Genomic DNA, 17,110 nt, shown 5'->3' on the forward strand with positions numbered 1-17,110 from the left:
TTTGTGTCTTTGTGTTTGTTTCTGTGTGTTTTTATAAAATCTGTGTTATGTGATTAATTTGCAGTGTTTAGTTGTTTTGTGTCTAGTTATGTTGTTTAGTGTTGTTTGTGTGTGTTTGAGCTGTGTAGTGTTCTGTTTTGTTTTTCGGTCTTGTCCCCTATTCAGAGGTGAAAAGTGTTGTGAATAGTGCTATGAACACTGTCGGATTTTTCTAATTAATTGGCGATTTTTATTTTGATAGCGAGAGTTGTTATTTTCGGCTGATTTTTTGTGTGGTAGTTTTTTTTATCCATATTGTGTGAAAAATATCAGAAGCACTTGGTGTGGCTGAATTTGAGAGATACAAAAAATTTGGGAACTTGTTTTGCTCTGGTTATCAGAATGACTATCATTATATATGAATTTGGGGTAGAAAAAAATTTCCCATGCAGCCCCAACCAACTAGCGTTGTTGCGGTTTCTCAGCGCTTAAAAAAATCAGTTGTTTACTATTTTTTTAAGTATTATTGTCCTATTTTTCTAAATTTTTCTTAGGCAGTTTTCATAGTTAGACTTTGAATTTTTGTCTGAAAATTTTTGTTATCTTTTCATGATTTTAGGGTGTTCCTCACAAATTTTCAGCTCATTTGAATATTATTTGAGTATACTTGTAGTTTTACCCCTAGTTTTACCCCCTTTTTAACCCTGGTGTTTGTTTGGGAAATACATGATTTGCTGCATATAGTGCATGACTAGGGGCAATCCGGGTGATTTACAACCCTTTGATCCTGAAATAGATAGAACCTTTCATAGATTGGTTAGGCATAGTGTGCATCCTAATCATTATGTGCATTTTGAGCATTCTGAGCATTTTGTTGCTGCTGATTCTAAATATTCTGATTTTGAGCATTCGGCTGCCAATTTTCATAATGAGAACATGGCTCAACCTCCACCTCGTGAGAGGACTCTTAGGGAGATGGTTGCACCTGACTTCACTTATGAAAGCTTGTGCATTCAATATCCTGATGAGGATGTTCCATATGTACTCAAGACTGGACTAATACATTTGCTGCCCAAGTTTCATGGTCTTGCAGGTGAAGATCCTCATAAGCATCTTAAGGAGTTCCATATTGCTTGTTCCACCATGAAGCCCCCTGATGTCCAGGAAGATCATATCTTTCTAAAGGCTTTTCCTTATTCTCTGGAGGGAGTGGTGAAAGATTGGCTATACTACCTTGCTCCCAGGTCCATTACCAGCCGGGATGACCTTAAGAGGGTGTTCTTGGAGAAATTCTTCCCTGCATCTAGGACCACTGCCATCAGAAAAGACATTTCAAGCATTAGGCAACTTAGTGGAGAGAGCTTGTATGAGTACTGGGAAAGATTCAAGAAATTGTGTGCAAGCTGTCCTCACCACCAGATTTCTGAGCAACTCCTTCTGCAATATTTCTATGAGGGACTTAGCAACATGGAGAGGAGTATGATTGATTCTGCCAGTGGTGGAGCTCTTGGTGATATGACTCTTGTTGAGGCTAGGAATCTGATTGAGAAGATGGCTTCCAACTCCCAACAATTCAGTGCAAGAAATGATGTTATTGTCCTTAGAGGAGTCCATGATGTGGCCACGGATTCATCTTCATCTGCTGAAAATAAGAACCTTGAGGGAAAACTTGATGCCTTGGTCAGCCTAGCAACTCAGCTTGCCATACATCAGAAATCTGCATCTGCACTTGTTACTGTTGCAAGAGTTTGTGGTCTATGTTCTTCTGCTAATCACCATACAGATCTCTGTCCTTCTTTCTAGTAATCTGGAGTCAATGAGCAACCTGAATCCTATGTTGCAAACATTTATAATAGACTCCCACAATAGCAAAACCAACAACAGCAGAATAATTATGATCTTTCAAGCAACAGATATAATCCAGGTTGGAGGAATCATCCAAATCTGAGATGGGCAAATCCTCCACAACAACAACAACAACAGCAAAAACAGCCTATCCCTCCCTTCCAAAATGTTGTTGGTCCAAGCAGGCCATATGTTCCTCCTCCAATGTGTAGATGCAATTGGCTTTGATGTTTTGATGATGATCATGATGATGTGTTGCAATTGATGCAAATGGGCTTTTCAAGATTAAAATTCAAGACAATACTTCAAGATTACAAGTCACAACATCAAGATGATCACTAGAATATTAGGAAGGGAATTCCTAATTGAATTAGCAAAGGTTTGGCCAAGTGATTTAAATTAAAAAGTGTTTCTCAAAGGTTTTACTCTCTGGTAATCGATTACCAGAGGATGTAATCGATTACCAGTGGCCAAATACGTTTTATAACAGCTACAAAAATTTGAATTCGAAATTTTAGACTGTATAATCGATTACACAATTTTGGTAATCGATTACCAGCAGTTAGTAAACATTTTAATTCAAATTTTAAAAGCTGTAATCGATTACACAATTACTGTAATCGATTACCAGACAGGATTTTCAGAAAAATAATTTCAAGAGTCACAACTTTTCAAAGGCTTTATTCATGACCACCAATGGTCTATATATATGTGACTTAAACACGAAATTGCTCAGAGATTTTCAGAACAACAAAGTGTTTGAAATTCTGATACCAATGACAGATGTCGTACCGGATGTCACGACATCACGCTTCAGAACATGCAGGTTATATTTGACAGTATGAACAGATTAAACAAGTAAATAACTCAAGAGAATTGTTAACCCAGTTCGGTGCAACGTCACCTACATCTGGGGGCTACCAAGCCAGGGAGGAAATCCACTAAAATAGTGTTAGTTCGAAGATCTAACAGCCACTGTTTACAACCTTCTCACCTAACCACTACCCATGCAACCTCTACCTAAGAGCCACTCTTAGATATGAGAACCCCTCTCACTCCCTCTCAATCACTCTCCCGTGTTTACAAATAAATCAAAGACACACCAGAGATCGCTCTCTGAACAAAAGAGATCAACTCTACACACTCAGGTCCAACACTTGATGTTAGGGTAACATCAAGGTGGCTCACAAAACACTCAAGTCCCAAAACTCACAAAATAACTCTTCAATCTCGGACTTGGTAGAAAACTCGTGCAGCCTTCATGTTTATATAGCAGTGTGCGTATCTGGGCTGCAACAACTTGCGCTGGATAAGATCTATCATTCTCCTGAAAAATCTGCACTTAAAGATCTAAAAGATAAAGTTTGATCTTTTAGTTTTTATCTTTAATCTTTAATCCCTGAACGAACTATTCAAGTTTGTAATTCGAACTTTAATTATCTTTTAATTCGTTCCTAAAGATAGATCGCCAAATCTGTTGCTAACTGCACATTAATCTGTTAAAGATATAACAGATTTATGTGTCCAGTATTTTCGGGCAGGATGTCCTGGACATCGTATCCGACATCGTGGATCCTGCAGCTTCAATTCTTCATTTGACATTTTATCTTGCCTTGTGCATTGTGCAGCCCAATCTGATTCCTTGACATAACGTTGGACATCATGTGCAGCAACTCCAGCTTTCCTTCATTGTCTAAGTGCTTATGTTTTAACAAAATTTTAGCCAATCTTTTAAAACTCAGTAAAGCTAAGCACTAACAGTGTTTATCCTCTCAAAGAGCAAATTCATTTTATCCTCTTAAGAATTCCTTGGCCAATTCAATTGCAATTCATTAAGGAATTATTTGAGTGCTCAATCTGTAAAATCCATCTCTTTCTAGAGAGATTTGTTCTTCTTCTTCTTCTCATTCTCTAAGGGATTAAGAGACTGTGAGTCTCTTGTTGTAAAGGATCTCTAAACACAAAGGAAGGATTGTCCTTGTGTGTTTAGAACTTGTAAAAGGAATTTACAAGATAGTGGAACTCTCAAACGGGTTGCTTGGGGACTGGACGTAGGCACAAGGGTGTGGCCGAACCAGTATAAAACTGAGTTTGCATTTTCTCTTCCCTTAATCTCCTTTATTTATTATTGCTTTATATTCATATTCAAATTGTTTCATTTGAATTAATATTTAAGAAGATTGTCATTAAGGGAATTCATAACTTGAGTAAAAAGTGAAATAGATTTTTAAATTAGGGGAAACAGTTTGGAATATCTTAATTCAACCCCCCCTTCTTAAGATATTTGAGGCCACTTGTCTAACAAGTGGTATCAGAGCTTCATTCTTGTATAAAGTTTAGAAGCTTCAAGAAAAAGATGGCCTCAGCAAATTCCTTATTTCCGGAAGGGAATTCTATCAATAGACCTCCAATCTTTAATGGAGAGGGTTACCACTACTGGAAAACCCGAATGCAAATTTTTATCGAGGCAATAGATCTAAATATCTGGGAAGCCATAGAAATAGGGCCTTATATACCCACCACAGTAGAAAGAGTTTCAATAGATGGTAGTTCATCAAGTGAAAGCATAACCATAGAAAAACCTAGAGATAGATGGTCTGAAGAGGATAGAAAACGAGTACAATACAACTTAAAAGCCAAAAACATAATAACATCTGCCCTAGGAATGGATGAATATTTCAGGGTTTCAAATTGTAAGAGTGCTAAGGAAATGTGGGACACTCTTCGATTAACACATGAAGGAACTACAGGTGTTAAAAGATCTAGGATAAATGCACTAACTCATGAGTATGAATTATTTAGAATGAATGCAAACGAAAATATTCAGAGTATGAAAAAGAGATTTACACATATAGTAAATCATCTAGCAGCCTTAGGCAAAGAATTTCAAAATGAGGATCTTATAAACAAGGTGTTAAGATGTTTAAGTAGAGAATGGCAACCCAAAGTAACGGCCATTTCTGAATCAAGAGATTTGTCTAACATGTCTCTTGCCACTTTATTTGGTAAGTTGCAGGAACACGAGATGGAACTATTGAGATTGCACCAAAATGAAGAAAATGACAAGAAAAAGAAAGGAATTGCTCTTAAAGCATCATCCTCAATTCAAGAAGAAAGTGATCAGGATAATGATCCAGATGATGATGATGATGATCTAAGTCTCTTTGTAAAAAGATTCAACAAGTTTCTTAAAGTAAGAGGAAATCAGAGGCGACCAAATTTTAAATCAAAGAGAAGGACAGAAAATTCATCCTCTATTCTAAAATGCTTTGAATGCAATCAACCTGGACATCTGAGGGTTGATTGTCCCATCTTCAAGAAAAAGATGGAAAAATCTGAAAAGAAAAATCATAGTGAAAAGAAACTAAAGAAAGCATACATCACATGGGATGAAAATGATTTGGAATCCTCTGAAGATTCTGAAAATGAAGAGATAAATCTCTGCCTTATGGCCAAAAGTTACGAAAGTGATGAAGAGGTAACATCTTCAAACAACTTATCTATTTCTTTTGATGAATTGCAAGATGCATTTGCTGATTTGCATAAAGAATCAATTAAACTTGCAAAATTAGTTTCATCATCAAAGAAAACAATTTCAAATTTAGAAAATGAAATTTCGAAATTAAACAAAGAATTAGATCTTCTTAGAAATGAAGTCTCAATCTCTAAAACAAATGAAAAAGTTAATATCTCCACTATTAATGACAAGAAAATAACAGATTCTTGTAGTTGTTGTGATAAATATGTAAAAGAAATTAAAGAGTTGAAAAATTCACTTGCAAAATTTTCATATAGTAGAAATAATTTAGATGTTATATTAAGTAAACAAAGATATGTGTCTAATAAAAATGGACTAGGGTATAAATCTGAAAAACAACAAAAGGTTCATAAAAACTTTTCCACTTCCACACAAAAATGTAATTCTAATTCTATCACTTGTTTTTACTGTGGAAGAAGAGGACATGGCATATCAACTTGCTACTTCAAGAAAAATTACAGTAACATTAAAATGATATGGGTCCCAAAAGGATCCTCAGTTTATACTAACATGCAAGGACCCAATAAAATTTGGGTACCTAAGTCAAAAACTTGATTATGCAGGTGTCTTTGAGAAAGAAGTGGTACATAGATAGCGGATGCTCAAAACATATGACTGGAGATGCATCAAATTTTACATATATATCTCCAAAGAAAAGCGGGCATGTAACATATGGTGACAATAACAAAGGTAGAATTCTTGGAGTGGGTAAAATAGGTACAAATTCTTCAAACTCCATTGAAAATGTTCTACTTGTTGAAGGCCTTAAGCACAGCCTGCTTAGCGTTAGTCAACTATGTGACAAAGGCTATCTAGTATCATTTGATTCTCAGAAATGTCTTATAGAACATAAGCATGACATTAATATAAAGCATGTAGGACATAGAGTCAATAATGTTTACATGATAGACTTAAGTATAAAACAAGAAAACAATCATTGCTTTCTTAGTAAAGATGATGATCCATGGTTATGGCATAAAAGAATTGCTCACATAAACATGGATCACTTAAATAAGTTAATTTCAAAAGATTTAGTAGTTGGTTTGCCTAAATTGAAATTTGAAAAAGATAAACTATGCGATGCATGTCAAAAGGGCAAACAAACAAGAGTCTCATTCAAACCTAAAAATGTTGTTTCAACCACTCGACCATTACAGTTATTGCATATGGATCTATTTGGTCCATCTAGAACCATGAGTTTTGGAGGAAATTACTATGCTCTAGTTATAGTTGATGATTTCTCTAGATATACTTGGATACTATTTATTACACATAAAAGTGATTCATTCCAAGCATTTAGGAAACTTGCTAAAGTCATACAAAACAAGAAAAATCTCAAGATTGCATCCATTAGAAGTGATCATGGGGGTGAATTTGAAAATAAAGATTTTGAATTATTTTGTGATGAACATGGTATTGAACATAATTTTTCTGCACCAAGAACCCCTCAACAAAATGGAGTTGTTGAGAGGAAAAATAGGTCATTGGAAGAAATTGCAAGAACTTTATTAAATGATACTTCTCTTCCAAAGTATTTTTGGGCTGAAGCTGTCAATACTGCATGTTACATCATGAATAGGGCCTTGATAAGACCTATTTTAAAGAAAACCCCATATGAGTTATTTAATGGTAGAAAACCTAATATTTCTCATCTACATGTTTTTGGTTGCAAGTGCTTTGCACTTAATAATGGTAAAGATAATCTAGGAAAATTCGATGCAAAATCTGATGAAGGCATTTTTCTTGGATATTCATTACAAAGCAAAGCATATAGAATATATAATAAGAGAACTATGAATATAGAGGAATCCATTCATGTTACCTTTGATGAATCTAATGCTATATTATCAAGAAAGAATATGCTAGATGACATTGCAGATTCTTTAGAACATATGAACATTCATGAACAAGATTCCAAAGGAAATGACAAAGGAAACAATGAAGATCCTCCAGAAGAAGTCAAATCCAATGATGCACTCCCAAGAGAATGGAAAACTTCAAGAGATCATCCCCTCGACAACATTATTGGTGATATCTCAAAAGGGGTAACAACTAGACACTCTCTTAAAGATTTATGCAATAATATGGTTTTTGTATCCATGATTGAACCTAAAAATATAAAAGAAGCCATAATAGATGATAATTGGATCATTGCCATGCAAGAAGAATTAAACCAATTTGAAAGAAATAATGTGTGGAAATTAGTAGAAAAACCTGAAAATTATCCTATCATAGGAACAAAATGGGTTTTTAGAAATAAATTAGATGAACATGGTATAATTATTAGAAATAAAGTCAGGTTAGTAGCAAAAGGGTATAATCAAGAAGAAGGAATAGACTATGAAGAAACATATGCTCCTGTTGCAAGATTAGAAGCCATTAGAATGCTATTAGCATATGCATCCATAATGAATTTTAAACTTTATCAAATGGATGTTAAGAGTGCCTTTCTAAATGGCTTAATTCAAGAAGAGGTATATGTTGAACAACCCCCTGGTTTTGAAATTCCTGATAAACCAAACCATGTTTATAAATTACAAAAGGCTCTTTATGGTTTGAAACAAGCCCCTAGGGCATGGTATGAACGATTAAGCAATTTTCTTCTAGAAAAAGATTTCTCCAGAGGTAAAGTGGATACCACATTGTTCATAAAGAGAAAGTATAATGATATTTTGTTGGTTCAAATATATGTTGATGATATAATTTTTGGATCCACTAATGATTCATTGTGCAAGGAGTTTTCCCTTGATATGCAAAGTGAATTTGAAATGTCAATGATGGGAGAACTAAAGTACTTTCTGGGATTACAAATCAAGCAAACTCAAGAAGGTATATTCATCAATCAATCCAAATACTGCAAGGAATTGATCAAAAGATTTGGGATGGATAGTGCAAAACACATGTCTACACCGATGAGCACTAATTGTTACTTAGATAAAGATGAATCTGGTCAGTCTATAGACATAAAACAATATTGAGGTATGATCGGATCTCTTCTTTATTTATCTGCTAGTAGACATGATATTATGTTTAGTGTATGCATGTGTGCTAGGTTTCAATCCAACCCCAAACAATCACATTTAAGTGCAGTAAAGAGAATCATGAGATATCTATTAGGAACAATCAATTTAGGATTATGGTATCCTAAGAATTCAACATGTAACTTAATAGGATATTCTGATTCTGATTTTGCCGGATCTAAAACTGATAGAAAAAGTACAAGTGGAACTTGTCAATTTATTGGATCGGCTCTTGTCTCATGGCATAGTAAGAAACAAAACAGTGTTGCTTTATCTACTGCTGAAGTGGAGTATATCTCTGCCGGTAGTTGTTGTGCACAGATTTTATGGATGAAGCAACAATTATCTGACTATGGCATCATTCTTGATCGCATACCTATTAAGTGTGATAATACTAGTGCCATAAATCTATCCAAAAACTCAGTTCAACACTCTAGAACTAAACATATAGAGATTAGACACCACTTTCTTAGAGATCATGTCCTAAAGGGAGATTGTGTATTAGAATTTGTTGATACTAAGAATCAACTTGCTGATATTTTCACTAAACCTCTCCCCAAGGAAGTGTTCTTCTCTATTAGAAGAGAATTAGGTCTCTTAGATGTAAGAGATTTAGAAGAATAGGGATTGATTGGTTGATTGAATGGTTGATTGATTGGTTGATTTACTCTTACCTTTTGATTATAGATGGTTTTGTTTGATCTTGTTTAAATTCTTGTTTTTATGATATAATTTATGATTTCTTGTGTATATAATCATTGAATGATTGAGTTTAGTGTATTAGTAGTGAATATTAGTCATATAGGATGTATTTGAGCATAAATATAGATATTCTCTTAAGAAACTAGCCTAGGATAGGCTCTGGTAATCGATTACCATCCAGTGTAATCGATTACACATGAACAGGCAGCCTGTAATCGATTACAACATCCTGTAATCGATTACCAGAAGGCTTATTGGGCATGTAATCGATTACCAATACCTGTAATCGATTACAATATGTCATCTTCTATAAATACTCACGAAATCAGAGCTGCTGTGCAGCCAAAGCATCCTCCACGTTTTCCTCCATACCTAGAACTTCAAACCTTCGATTCTCACTCAATTCTTCACCAAATCACGTCCCGTAAAGCCCAATCTTCCTCTTTTTCACTCCTCTTCCACTTCCACCGATCAAAATCCAGAAAAACTTCATCAAATGGCAGAGCCATCAAAGAAGAGAAAGGGATCATCCTCCACCGCTACCGCTGCTGCCCATCGCCGTCACGGCCCATCCGGAGCACCCACAGCACCTATTCCTCCTTCTTTGTCATCTCCAAGATCATCAACACTGTTTTCATCCGATGATCAACGTCTACGGTACCTTTCTCAGTTTTCTTCTAGAATAATCTTAGATCCTAAGTACCTAGACGTAGAGTTCTTTAATAATGAAACGTTTGATTGCTATCAAGTGTTTCAAAATTCTGATCTTGTTGATTTCATGTCATTAAAATTGCCATATTATCCTGAACTTGTTAAGGTCTTCTACTGCAATTTAAAAATTCAGGATGGTATTATTATGTCTGAGGTGCATGGTACTTCTATGGTCATTGATCAGTCACTTTTCTTTTCTTTGACTCATTTACCCAGTCAAGGTGCACCTTTTGAGGGCACCATTGTTGATGACTGAAAATTCGATTATTCAAGTCATGATGCTCGTCGCATGGTCTGCAATGATGAAGCTGAAATGACCGGTAGATTTCTGGCCGGGTCATTAACTTTTGATAATCGCATCATGCATTATATCATTGTTAGAATTTTGCTTCCTCGGTCTTCAAATTTAGCACAAGCCTCTGAGGAGGATTTGATTCTTATGTGGGCTTTTCTTACCGGTCGTCAGATCGACTGGGCCCATTTGGTTCAGTACCGAATGCATAAGGCATTACGGGCCAATGCACCTCTTCCTTATCCACATTTGATTACTCTGTTTTTGCGTCATTTTCAAATTCCGCTTGATGATGAACCCTTTGTTCAAGTCAAGCGTTCCTTTGCAATTGGTGCTGGTGCAGTGACCTCCTATGGGTATCGTAAAGATCGGAATGGACAATGGCTGAAGAAGGATGCACTCCCTCCTCAAGATGAACGTACTCCTTCACCTCCCCCTCAACGTGAAGATTCCGCACTCATGAATGAAGTCCTCTCCGAATTACGGGGTCTTCGTTCTTATGTTGGTGACCGCTTCGACTCGTTAGATTCACGCTTTGCCGGTATGGACATTCGCCTTACACAGCTTGAAGAGGATGTCGGATACATTCGTCAGAGTTTTGATCTTCCACCACCTCCATCTTCTTAGATTTTAGTTTCTGACTATATGTCTTTTTATAAGCCGTGTATTTTGGCTTTTAGTTTCTTAGAATTTACATTATTATGCTAAGTACTTTGCTTATTTATCTTTTGGTTTTTAAATTTCAGTCTTGGATATTTTGTGGTTGTTGACATTTTATGTTATTTGAATTCTGGTTTGATTATTTCTTGTTTGTGAGTTTGGATTATTGTGTTTAATACTCTGATATTTATATCTTGCTACTCCATTGTTATATCTGTGTTGATTTCCGAGTTCTTTGGCTTTTTGATGTTGCCAAAGGGGGAGACAAGGTTGCTTAACAAACTTAGAAATCAAGTGATCATGTATTCCGAAATATAAGGGGAGTAAATGCATGCACATTTTATCTATATACAATTGTTTGTTGCTTGCTTGAATCTTGATTTCAGGTATTGTATTGTCATCATCAAAAAGGGGGAGATTGTAGATGCAATTGGCTTTGATGTTTTGATGATGATCATGATGATGTGTTGCAATTGATGCAAATGGGCTTTTCAAGATTAAAATTCAAGACAATACTTCAAGATTACAAGTCACAACATCAAGATGATCACTAGAATATTAGGAAGGGAATTCCTAATTGAATTAGCAAAGGTTTGGCCAAGTGATTTAAATTAAAAAGTGTTTCTCAAAGGTTTTACTCTCTGGTAATCGATTACCAGAGGATGTAATCGATTACCAGTGGCCAAATACGTTTTATAACAGCTACAAAAATTTGAATTCGAAATTTTAGACTGTGTAATCGATTACACAATTTTGGTAATCGATTACCAGCAGTTAGTAAACATTTTAATTCAAATTTTAAAAGCTGTAATCGATTACACAATTACTGTAATCGATTACCAGACAGGATTTTCAGAAAAATAATTTCAAGAGTCACAACTTTTCAAAGGCTTTATTCATGACCACCAATGGTCTATATATATGTGACTTAAACACGAAATTGCTCAGAGATTTTCATAACAACAAAGTGTTTATCCTCTCAAAGAGAAAATTCATTTTATCCTCTTAAGAATTCCTTGGCCAATTCAATTGCAATTCATTAAGGAATTATTTGAGTGCTCAATCTGTAAAATCCATCTCTTTCTAGAGAGATTTGTTCTTCTTCTTCTTCTCATTCTCTAAGGGATTAAGAGACTGTGAGTCTCTTGTTGTAAAGGATCTCTAAACACAAAGGAAGGATTGTCCTTGTGTGTTTAGAACTTGTAAAAGGAATTTACAAGATAGTGGAACTCTCAAGCGGGTTGCTTGGGGACTGGATGTAGGCACAAGGGTGTGGTCGAACCAGTATAAAACTGAGTTTGCATTTTCTCTTCCCTTAATCTCCTTTATTTATTATTGCTTTATATTCATATTCAAATTGTTTCATTTGAATTAATATTTAAGAAGATTGTCATTAAGGGAATTCATAACTTGAGTAAAAAGTGAAATAGATTTTTAAATTAGGGGAAACAGTTTGGAATATCTTAATTCAACCCCCCCTTCTTAAGATATCTGAGGCCACTTGTCTAACACAATGCAACAGCAGCAACAACAAAGACAACAAGCAACTGAGGCCCCTTCTCAACCTTCCTTAAAGGAGTTAGTGAGGCAAATGACCATCCAGAATATGCAATTTCAGCAAAGACAACAAAGACATTCTTGGTATTAGCCCATCTACCTACAGGCATATGATACTTTTAGAGGATGGAGCTAAGCCAGTGAGACAGCCACAACGGCAACTCAACCCCATCATTCTAGATGTGGTGAAAAAGGAGGTGATCAAGCTCTTGCAAGCTGGAATCATCTACCCCATTTCTGACAGCCAGTGGGTGAGTCTAGTCCAAGTGGTTCCTAAGAAGACAGGTCTCACAGTGATCAAGAATGAGAGGGATGAGCTTATCCCCACAAGAGTGCAGAACAGCTGGCAAGTCTGCATTGATTATAGGAGGTTGAACTAGGCAACCAGAAAAGATCATTTTCCCCTGCCATTCATTGATCAAATGCTTGAGCCCTTGGGAGGTAAGTCTCATTACTGTTTTCTTGATGGTTTTTCTGGGTATTTACAAATTCATATTGCTCATGAGGATCAAGAAAAGACCACATTCACCTATCCCTTTGGCACTTTTGCCTATAGGAGGATGCCCTTTGGCCTATGCAACGCCCCTGGTACCTTCCAGCGATTTATGCTTAGCATTTTCAGTGACTTTTTAGAGAGTTGCATAGAGGTGTTTATGGATGATTTTACTGTTTATGGATCCTCTTTTAATGCATGTTTGGATAGTCTGGATAGAGTTCTTAATAGATGCATTGAAACTAACCTTGTGCTGAATTTTGAAAAATGTCACTTCATGGTAGAACAAGGTATAGTTTTAAGGCATATCATTTCTAGTAGGGGCATAGAGGTAGACCCTGCAAAGACAGTTGTTATTTCACAATTGCCTTACCCCTCTTGCGTGAGAGAGGTTCGTTCTTTTCTTGGCCATGCAGGGTTTTATAGGCGCTTTATCAAGGACTTTAGCAAAGTGGCCCTTCCACTATCCAATCTACTGCAAAAAGAGGTGGAGTTTGATTTTGGTGACCAGTGCAAAGAGGCTTTTGATTGTCTCAAGCATGTGTTGACTATCACCCCTATCATTCAGGCACCTGATTGGACAGCCCCATTTGAGCTGATGTGCGATGCATCCAATTATGCATTGGGGGATGTCCTTACTCAAAAGATTGACAAGCTACCTCGAGTGATCTACTACGCTTCCAGAACTTTGGATGTCGCCCAAGCAAATTACACTACCACAGAGAAGGAGCTATTAGCAATAGTTTTTGCTCTTGAGAAATTTCGTTCATACTTGCTTGGTACTTGTGTTATTGTTTATACTGACCATGCAGCTCTGAAGTACCTGTTGAAGAAGGCTGAATCAAAGCCTAGATTGATCAGGTGGATGATTTGGCTCCAAGAGTTTGATTTGGAGATTTGTGATCGGAGTGGTGCACAGAACCTCGTGGCTGACCACCTGAGTAGGATTGAGCGTGCGTCTGAGGACTTACCCATTCAAGATGATTTTCCGGATGACCATTTGTACATTTTGTATAATATTTTTGATTCCTTCCCCACTCCTTGGTTTGCTAATATTGTGAATTATTTGGTTGCTTCTGTTTTTCCTCCCTTAGCATCTAAAGCTCAAACTGATAAAATTAAGAGCGATGCTAAGCATTATATTTGGGATGACCTCTATTTGTGGAAGTTGTGTAGTGACCAGGTTATTAGGAGATGCATTCCAGACCATGAGATTGACTTGGTCCTGCAATTTTGTCATTCTTCCGCACCATGTGGCCATCTTGGCATACAAAGGGCAGCTTGCAAGGTGCTTGACTGCGGTTTCTATTAGCCCACCATCTTCAAGGATGTGTGGAGAATCTATAGCACTTGTGAGCCTTGTCAGAGAGTAGGCGGCTCACTTTCATGGAGACAGCAAATGCCTGAATAACCCATGTTGTTCTGTGAGGTGTTTGATGTCAGGGGTATAGACTTTATGGGGCCTTTCCCTGTCTCTTTTGGTTTTGTTTATATTCTCCTTGCTGTTGATTATGTTTCAAAATGGGTGGAAGCCAAAGCCACCAGAACTAACGATACTAAGGTTGTAGTGGATTTTGTTAGATCTAATCTGTTTTGCAGGTTTGGAGTTCCTAGAGCCATCGTTAGTGATCAAGGCACCTATTTTTGTAACAGATCCATGTATGCCTTGCTAAAAAAGTATCGGGTCGTGCAAAAAATTTCCACACCTTACCACCCCCAAACTAATGGGCAGGCTGAGATTTCAAACAGGGAGATAAAAAGGATCTTGGAGAAGATTGTGCAGCCAAACAGAAAGGATTGGAGCACCAGGCTGGATGATGCTCTTTGGGCGCATAGGACTGCTTACAAAGCACCCATAGGAATGTCTCCTTATCGGGTTGTCTTTGGCAAGGCATGTCATATTCCTGTAGAGATAGAGCACAGAGCCTACTGGGCTGTAAAGACCTGTAACTTCTCTATTGATCAGGCTAGAGAGGAAACGAAGTTGCAACTAAGTGAGCTAGATGAGATTCGTTTTGAAGCCTATGAGAATTCCAAATTCTACAAGGAGAAGACCAAGAAGTTCCATGACAGCTTGATAGCTAAGAAGGACTTCGTGGTTGGACAGAAAGTTTTATTGTATAACTCTAGGCTCGGACTCATGAGTGGTAAGTTGAGGTCAAAGTGGATTGGTCCTTTTGTGGTGACTAATGTTTTTCCTTATGATACAGTTGAGATCAAAAGTGAATCCACAGATAAGAGCTTCAAGGTCATTGGACACCGACTGAAACCATTCCTCACAAATCCTTCCTTGGTGGATGTAGTGGTGGAAGAGACCTCCTTACTTCACCCTACTTCTCTTCCGCCATGACTTAGGGAGTTTTCTTTTTCTGTCTCCTTCTTTACTTTTATTGCACTTGTCCAAGTTTATTGATTGCTCTTGATCTTATGATTGTGCTACATTGAGGACAATGTGTTGTTTAAGTGTGGGGGGAGATTGTTCTTTGTTTGGGGTGTTCTAGGTTAATTTTGTTATTTTGGTTTTATGTTTTGTGTACAACATTGCATGTTTCTCTTTGAATTCTAGATTATGTACAGGTAATGGGTAATTGTTTTTGAAATAGGAGTTTCTTGGCATTTTGTGAATTGACATCCTTGTTTTTCTCTACATGTCAAGTTAGTTTGGAAAGGTTGAATTGAAAGTGATAGATTTACCCTTGGTGAGATTTCGAGCCATTATCATCTATTTTATTCGGTGTCTTTTGCCCCATTGATTGCTTGCACAATAGCCTTGGCTTGACTCTTGTTGATACTTCTTGGTTCACATGCATGTTGGGAGATGATTTAGGCATTTTGTTCTTATAAGCCTCTAGCCAAATGAGCCTACCTTGAATTAATTCCTTTGATAGCCCCTTTGAGCCTATGTTCCCCTTTCTTTATTTTGAAGCTCATTACAAGCCCTAAGTGAAAAACCATGATCTCACCCTACCCTTAAGGAATTTTGGAGCAATGGAATTGTTTTGGGAATAAGTGTGTGTGGGGGGGGGGGGGGGGGGGGGGGGTAGGTTTCATTGGATGATATGTTTTTGTTGGCCATGCTTGATGATGTATTTTTGTCATGCTTGATGTGTATATATATATATATATATATATATATATATATATATATATATTGCCTAATTGTTGCTTTATTTATCAAATATTCAAAATGCTTTTAAATGTTCGTTTTCTGTTACCAAAAAAAAGAAGAGAAAAATAGAAAAAGAATGAAGTTGAATAAATGAGGTCTTGGTTTGAGGACTTGGTTGATTTTGTTGATATTGGAGGTTTTGGGTTTACTACTTTTGCTTAATTTCCACTTATTCCCCATTGCTCCTCTATTCCTTTGGGTTTTAGCTACTTATCCCATACTTTCCTCTACCTTGTCCCTTACCCCATTACAACCTTAAATGACCTTTTGATCCTCATGTGTATGTGTTTGTCGAGTTTGGTTGTCAATTTTAGATTTTTGCCAAGTCTATGTGGTGTTTGTTTTCATAGGTGCTCTGAGAGTAAACAGTAGTCTAGATACTTGAGAGATAGAGTGCATATCTTGTGAGGCTTTATCACTTTTCATTCAATTCTTGAGCTGATTGACTAGCTTGTCATGTTTGAGGTGCTTGGATGATTTTCATGACTGTCTTGATTCTTTAACTCTTTACGTGTTGGATGTTGCCCATTTCTTTCATTCCTTGGGATTCATTGAGAAATATATAAATGTGTTTGTGTTTGTTTGTCTCTCTTTAATGTCTCTGGATTTATTCCTTGCTCTGCTTTTTATTTTTCCCAGTAATGCAAAAGGCTAAGTGTGGGGGAATTTGATGTGTCATTATTTTCTCCTATTTCTTAACTATTTTTGTCACCATTTTAATTACTGATTAGCTTTAATTGTCAAATTAATTATGCAGTTTTATCATTTGGACCTACTTGACTAATTTTGTGTTTTTAATTTAATTTCAGGAGAATTATAAGCAATTGGGCTTGGATCCAGAATTGGGCTGAACCAGCTGGGACTTGAAGAGAGCAGACAATTTTATTTTATTTCGTCCAATTTTATTTTATTTCGTTTCTGGGCTTGGACTTAAAACAGATTTGTAAGCTTTGGGGATGAGGACCTATATAACAGCACCATGGTTTTAGTAGAGGGAAACTATTGGCATAGGAGAAAAATTTTAGGGTTTTTCATTTTTCAGTTTTGTGTTACTATTCACACACACTGTTCACGTAGCAATCAAATTTCGTTTTCTGCTTCCAATTGCAATTTCGTTTTCTGCTTCTGCCTTTGAATTCGTTTT

General features: G+C 36.5%; 1 non-coding gene across 1 annotated transcript; it reads right to left on the reverse strand.

Moving 5' to 3' along the window:
* Nucleotides 1-1,293: 1,293 nt before the first annotated feature.
* LOC113001069 (small nucleolar RNA R71) lies at nucleotides 1,294-1,400 on the reverse strand. Its single transcript, XR_003266400.1, has one exon. It is a non-coding gene; the product is annotated as a small nucleolar RNA R71 (small nucleolar RNA).
* Nucleotides 1,401-17,110: the final 15,710 nt, after the last annotated feature.

Source organism: Glycine max, chromosome 2 (assembly GCF_000004515.6).
Source record: "Glycine max cultivar Williams 82 chromosome 2, Glycine_max_v4.0, whole genome shotgun sequence".
In the NCBI taxonomy this organism is placed as follows: domain Eukaryota; kingdom Viridiplantae; phylum Streptophyta; class Magnoliopsida; order Fabales; family Fabaceae; genus Glycine; species Glycine max.